Consider the following 7,044-nt stretch of genomic DNA (forward strand, 5'->3'; position numbering starts at 1 on the left):
GAGAGGGAAAGAGGGGGGGGGACTCCGATTTATTACATTTTATTTATCTATCTATTCATTCGTTCCCCATAAGCGTCTCTCAAGTAAGATGCCAATCTATCTGAGAGTACTACTTTATTTTTATATTTGTATGATTTGGGAATATAATACACGTCGCTTAATTTCTTTATTACCCAATACGCTTTCCCATTTACTTTGCAAATTTGGAGTTCTTCCTCTCTTTCTTCGAAGATTATACCGCCAGACTTTCTGGAGTTAAAATGATTGACGACAGTATCCACACGAAGCGGTATGGCTGAATCGACTGGTAATACTTGCAGAATTAGCGAGTGGTTAGTGGCACTCGCGATGAGACTAATAATAATATTCATGATACAATTATTAACGAAATTAGCGGCATTCATGACAGAACCGACGTGTTCGATAATATTTGCGAACAGAACTATCGCCAACGCGGGAGGATAGATTGTTATATTTGTAAATATTATTGGAGAAACTAGCTGATTCGTGAAGATCCCGCGCAGTCTATTCTGAAGTTGAAAAATCTCCGTCTCGCCACTGCAGCATCGCCGCGAACTCCTAGCTATCGAGGATGCTTCCTGTCTGTCACATGTCGTCGATGTCGGATCTTTCTCCGGATGAGCCTCTTTTTGCGTGAAGGTCGCAATGTGTCATGGTTACTCACTTGATTCGGCCTGCTCGTTCAATCCGTTCGCACTGATGAGAGTCTCCAAAATATTGTGCCTGTGTGGCCGATTCGCGAGATCGCTCTCGTGGACGCATTTGCGCACTTTCGAACCGCAGAAATAACATGAATGTAACGGAAAGAACAAGAAATGTTTATTAGCAGGAGAATGGAGAACACAGAATACAGCAAATAAATAGTAATGCAGATGGAGAGACGTTCGGACACGGCTCATATCCAAATCTGAAGATCTTATTAAAAAGTTGAGCTAATTGCTTTCTTCAATACGGATGTCGGCAAGGCACGAGTATAACAATACGTTACATATACTATAGTATTTCTTTAGTATGGTTCTACTTCGTATGATTCTTTTCAAGAATATATACGAAAAGAAAGGATTATAGGTAGATGCTAATATGTATTGTGACGTGACGTTTTTTATTCATCACTTTGTCACGGATAAGCCGAATGGATCCTAGGTCCTCCTGGCTCGTGAGGGTTGGCAATAAGCCCGTGGGCACTATCGTTATGCGCCATCTAAAATTTAATTTTATTTATTTTTTCTTCTGTTTTTTTTGCATTAATTTTCTGAAAATCGTTGCCAGGATAGGATCGGTAGCTGTGTGCATTGATTGTGTCGAAGCTGATCTCACCCGGTTGTCAGCAGGGAAGAGGACCGCCGAAGACTGTTACCGAGCAGGTTCCGGACTATGCGGAGAGATGTAGATTGTATCGATGTTTACTTATTTACACTAATACTTTTTAACAGACTACATCTATTATTTGTGCCGGTCCTATTTTACAGAGAAAACGGAGGATGCAGAGACGTCAGGATGAGATAGCTTTCCAAGAAGACAACCTGTTAGAACATTCGCTGAGAAGACTACGATGGATTCGGACTTGAACCAAATGAACTACCTAAAGCAGGAAGAGCTTCGTGCGAGACAAAAGAAGCCTTCTCCTGGGCGAGAAGATCTGGGCGAAATTCGGATTTCGCGCTAAGCTACGTCGCTGCTACGGGCCTACGCGATTCGCGGGGTTGCACGACGCCAATCAAGCGCCGGGAGGCCTCGCTCCCGAAAAGCAATGTGACCTGTGCATTCCTCGCCGCGGCCTGCCAAAATCATTTGCGTTGTGGCACGAACTTGATGAAGATTGTGAGAGGACGCAGGATCCATTGGAGGACAAAGAACGAGCTATCGATAATGAAAGTGAGCGGAAATAGAGAAAGGAGCTGAGAGAAGCTATCGAAGGGAGAAAGAGGAATCGCCGGTGAGACAAGTATAAATTCTGTAAAGCCGCCGATTCCCATAATCCGACAACGTGATCTCGAGCGAATAGCACGTGCCGAATTTGAGCCAAAAGGTTGAGACCCGTATAGAGAGCTACCGTGAGTAATTAATCTTTTAGTTGTCGCTTGCCGTTCGCTCGAGTCACAGATTTTTGTATTCAGTTTGCGTAAAGCTTACCGCCTTCTTACCACAGCGAATTCGTCGCATCTCGTTAATGTGATTGTATGTTAATTCGCCATCTTGTTCACATTATAGTCATCACATTGATTCACGTGTAGAGTAGAAAAAAATTGACATCGTAACGTGCGACGTCTGATGGAAAGCCGCGATTATTGCTGTAAACTTTGATTGACTGATGAATTTGTGATAACTTGCAACAATCACCTATTCACGTTCAGGTATTTTTTTGTGCTGCCTGCCCGATATAACGAGTTCATATTCGCACCGAGACAAAATTATTATACGATGAATTGCGTACTTGAATTCTTGTAATTGTTTCCATTACAAATATTAAATATATGTTTATCATTTTCTTACTATTAAAAGGAAATAATTCTTATTTCCTCGCCTTTCGATTTACTTCCGCTTCGAATCACCCATCCCCGCTGTCCGTGCGGGGCTGAGCAGTTGTTGTCCGTCACATTAAAAAAAATTGAAAATAATTATTCGAGATTTACATGGGCTTCTTTATTTCGTCGTTCAGTTTGTCCAATAACGCTGCATACTCTCACATAACTGTTTTTCCCTTCTGCAGGTAATTGATGAAGATTATGCCATGCGCATCCCAAAAAACGGAGGCCATAACTTTTCCGGCCGAGCGTTAGTTTTTTGGCCGCTTTGGTCGGCTTTCGTGGCTTTTCAGCCACTCTGTAGACTGCCTATTGGACTCAGGCGTATGGTAATGAACCCACGTTTCATCCATCGTCACAAAACGTCGAAAAAGTCCGCTCGATTACGCTGCAACAACGCCAAACCGGCCGTTGAATCATCAATGCGCTGCTGTTTTTGATTGACGGTCAGCAAACGCAGCACCCATCGCGCCGATAGCTTTTTCATCTCCAAAACATCGTGTAAAATGTATCCTGCCCGTTCTTTTGAGATGCCCACGGCCTCAGCTAATTCGCGCAACTTCACTTTACGATCACTCAAAACAATTTGATGCACTTGTTTTACGATTTCCGCATTCGTAGTCTCTTTTGACCTTCCAGAGCGAGGTGCGTCTTTGGTGTTTGTACGACCCATTTTAAATTCACTAAACTACCGATAAACTGTTGTTCCCGAAGGAGCACATTTAGGATAACATTTCTTTATTAAGGATAACATTATTATTAAGGATAACATTTCTGCAATCATTTCAATGATTATTCAAGTTTTTCCCATCAAAAAACAATGTTTGATCAAGATGCGATATTCCTGTTTTTCCATTTTTTTTACGAAGGCGAAAATAGCCATTTAAACGACTGTAACTTGTAAACGAATGAACGAAATGTCATGAAACTTCATACATAAATTAGTGACAGATGAACCTCTCGAAATGAATTATGTTCATTTTCTAGTGGCGCCACTTATTGTGAAAAATCCCGGGACTTTTTAGCCCATGTAGACGAAGAGTAACGAAGAACGGCACGCTCACTCGTGCCTGGCGCCAACTTAAGTCAAGAGAGAATTCGTGATAATTCAGTGAGTAGTTACCGACTTAGAGTATCAGAGTAAAATCATTGACTGTCGAATTGCAATCACAGAAAAGCGACAAAGTTGAGTCAGTCGAGACTATGGTCACAGTATGTAGCTGTGGTAGCTAAAATGCGTCTTCAAAATAGGGAACTAATATTGTTATTGCTCAAGCTAAATTTATTAATTATTTGTACTGTAATAATTTTTGTTGCTATATATGAAGATTAGCTGAATGCTATTGCTTTATCCTTTGCTGCAGAACTAAATAATTTTTATTGTGAGTGCTAAGATTCTTAATTGTGATTATATTCGCTGTTGACTTTAAATAATTTTTGCTGTTTAACTAAATTAGCGATATTATACTAGCTCCAAAATTTCATAGCCAAAATAAATAATTCATCAACCAACATTATTTCTAACATAATCATTCCAAATAATATCCAATGTCTACTACAATTAGGTAATAATTTCTCATTACTTTCTTACAGTATTAAAAAGAATTGCTTTAAGTTAATCAAGAACATAGAAAATAATGTTAAAAAATTAAACAATACTGCACTGTTAGAAGCATTTCGTGACATGTCTCTCATCTTTAGTATTTATGATCGTTTAAAGATCGTTTCAATATTTATCAAGAGATAATTCTCTCTATTTTTTCCTCCTTTGCGTTATGTGCGATCAAAGTGTGCAGCTGGTGAGTTTTTTTTAATTAATCATAATTAAGTTTTTCATTAATTTTTATTATTTTTTACCTAATGAAATTATATTGATATATCGCCAATTTTCACTTGATCAGTTTATTGATTAATCAGTTAATTGGCAATGATGCTTTTCAAAATTTGAAATTGAAGAGGCTTTTCCGGCTACTCTTTTGGATCGTTAAGATGCTCATTGTTTGACATCGTTGATAATGATTTGAATGAAATTAAATCTTTTTAGAATATACTTTTGTTAATTATATCTAAGAATTGCGCTTATTTCTAGCTCTCAATCTAGTCCATCAATTTATTATTATATTTACTATTGTTATTAAATATCTCGAGAGCTCAATTCAATATTATAAATTTATATTTATATATTTTATTCATAAGATTATTGTTATGTTTGTTAAACTGACTTAATTTTTGTTTTATTTTTACTTTAACTTTAAATTTATTTTATTTTAATTCAATGTTATATTGATCTACACATTAGTTTATAATTTTAAACATTACGTAGACACGATCGAAGACACACGTCTAATCGATAAATTTTATATAATTTGTATTCTTAATTGTGCGTAACAGGATGGAGGTGCAAGTTATTAGTACAACTGGTGAGATTTTTTTAATGGAATATAGAAAGCTGTTAATATAGAATGGAATTTTATATTTAAATCTTACAAATCTTGACTGTTAAGAAAAGCCGTTCACATGATTAAATGGAGAATTACTCTAGGTTGACTAATTGCGCCTACATTCAGAATAATTGCATTTAAATTTTGGATTAGTAAATCTAATGTTATATCATGAAGATGAAAAAAACAGCAAATGACAAATGTCGGAAATATCTACAGATATATGAAGAATAAAGAAGAATAAAGAAGAACGTACATTAATAACTAGCTCTTAGTTTCTTATTGTTTTTGTAATATTGTTTTTAACTCTGTTAGTTCTAATTCTATTAATTTTTAATATAATGTAAAATAACTATGTATATTAGAACGAATAGTATACTAATTTTTCAATAGTTTTTTCGCGAGTTCAATAATATTTTTTCGTAAGGACGATGCAATAAATTGAAGTGAAAGAAATATAAATTTATTTCATTTCAACTTGTTGTATTAAGTACAGTTCAGAAAATGCAAGAATAAAAAACAGATTTATAGTAACTGTGTTCTGACATTGTCATCAGAAATTGTAGAATTGGCATATCGAGAAGTGAGTACGCTTCACTGAAATTACAATACGATTCCGAATATTTTACATTTCACAGATTAGGACAGTTAACATGAGATGCGCATAATGTATGGTATTAAAACGCATTTCGGATAAAGTTTTTGCTATAGAAGTCGACGGCAGATGTATCAACGTTACTATCGATAGACTTAAGCCCGCTTATTTAATAATTCAAGACTCAGAAACTACTTCGTCCACTACGTCTCCGTCTTCAACTATAATAACATTCCAGTATAATGTGAACCAAAGACTGGTCCAGCAACCAAGCGAAAGACTATTAGATTTAAGGATTAATTCGCGCGATATTTCATTAAGCGATTAATAAGCATAAGTTTCTGTTTGTTTCATTTAATTTTATTTTCGGTTATTTTCGCTCTAGCGATAATTTAATCAGTATTTTTTTCCTTAACGTTTACACTGGGAGTATTATGGCGTTGCAAGCGTTAATTGCAGCGCTCGAGTCAGTTTTTTTTTTTCGGTTTTCCTTTCATTCTCTGTGTGTTGGTGTGGATCTTTTGTAAGCCTCAGCGATAGATTTTAGTTAGCGCTCGGTAAGATTAATAATCATCCTATATTCACTGCGAGATTGACATCGGTTATGTCATTAAGTAATTGCTCGCGTCGTCAGATAAATGCTTATATTGTAGATTTTCTTAGTTTCTCGTATTCTAACCTAGTAATGCGATACCGATATCCGAGCCGCTATGCGCACGCAATCACGTCTCTATTTTTGTAATCTGTACGTTTTAAATCATTTGAGTTTGTATCAAACCGCCTTATGGCATATGAATCAAAATCAATGAGTAACATTTATTTGCAAACTTAACGATTTCCCACCAATTGTCCTTCGCCATTAGTTAATCATCGCCGGCGCCCAGACACGCTCGGCGCCACATTGGACACAGCAGCCACAACGTAGCCATAAGATTAGAATAGATGTATGCATATTTGAATGAAACAAAACGATAATGTAAAAAATTAAAGATGTTATCGATTTTTTAAATTGGAATTTAAAAAATTCAAGTTATCGATCAAGTTTAGCCATCATTCTAGCATTCCCTTAAGGCAGCATCAGAAATTCTTTTTACTGGAAAATAGTTACAGTTTAGAACTTGAACAAAAGATTAAAACTTTTAACGTCTATTGTAGATTAAGAGTTTTCCTGAAAAATATTGCATGCGAAAATGCTGTAGTGTATATTACGTATATTATAGGTTTCTGTAACAATTTTATATGAGATATTTTTTTAAAAATAAGGCCCTAGGTCTTAAACGAAACATTTATCGTTATTATCTTAATTTGGGAATAGTCGTTTATTGGGTCATTGATTTTTATAGCCTGAAGTGTAAAATAAATTGTAATATTATATTTAAAAAAATATTTGAGATTAATAATAATAAATTCGATCTCAATGACTGGACATGTATCTTTCAAGTTCGGATATTTACACAAAATT

General features: G+C 35.9%; 1 protein-coding gene across 4 annotated transcripts in view; it reads left to right on the plus strand.

Annotated features, from left to right (window-relative positions):
- Positions 1-7,044, plus strand: part of LOC108690018 (uncharacterized protein C17orf59 homolog) — a 53,056-nt gene that overhangs the window by 23,827 nt on the left and 22,185 nt on the right. The window contains exons 1-2 of one of the 4 annotated variants that reach the window (XM_018197071.1): positions 3,176-3,191; positions 3,534-3,657. The exons of 1 other annotated variant lie outside the window; for it this stretch is intronic. The gene's annotated coding sequence lies outside the window, so the exon portion shown is untranslated. Of the gene's footprint in view, positions 1-1,248; positions 1,958-3,175; positions 3,192-3,533; positions 3,658-6,072; positions 6,140-7,044 lie in introns of those variants that run through there. 2 more of the 4 variants (XM_018197070.1, XM_018197073.1) reach the window with 2 other exon arrangements.

This window comes from Atta colombica, unplaced genomic scaffold (genome assembly GCF_001594045.1).
Source record: "Atta colombica isolate Treedump-2 unplaced genomic scaffold, Acol1.0 scaffold29, whole genome shotgun sequence".
Taxonomy (NCBI): Eukaryota; Metazoa; Arthropoda; class Insecta; order Hymenoptera; family Formicidae; genus Atta; species Atta colombica.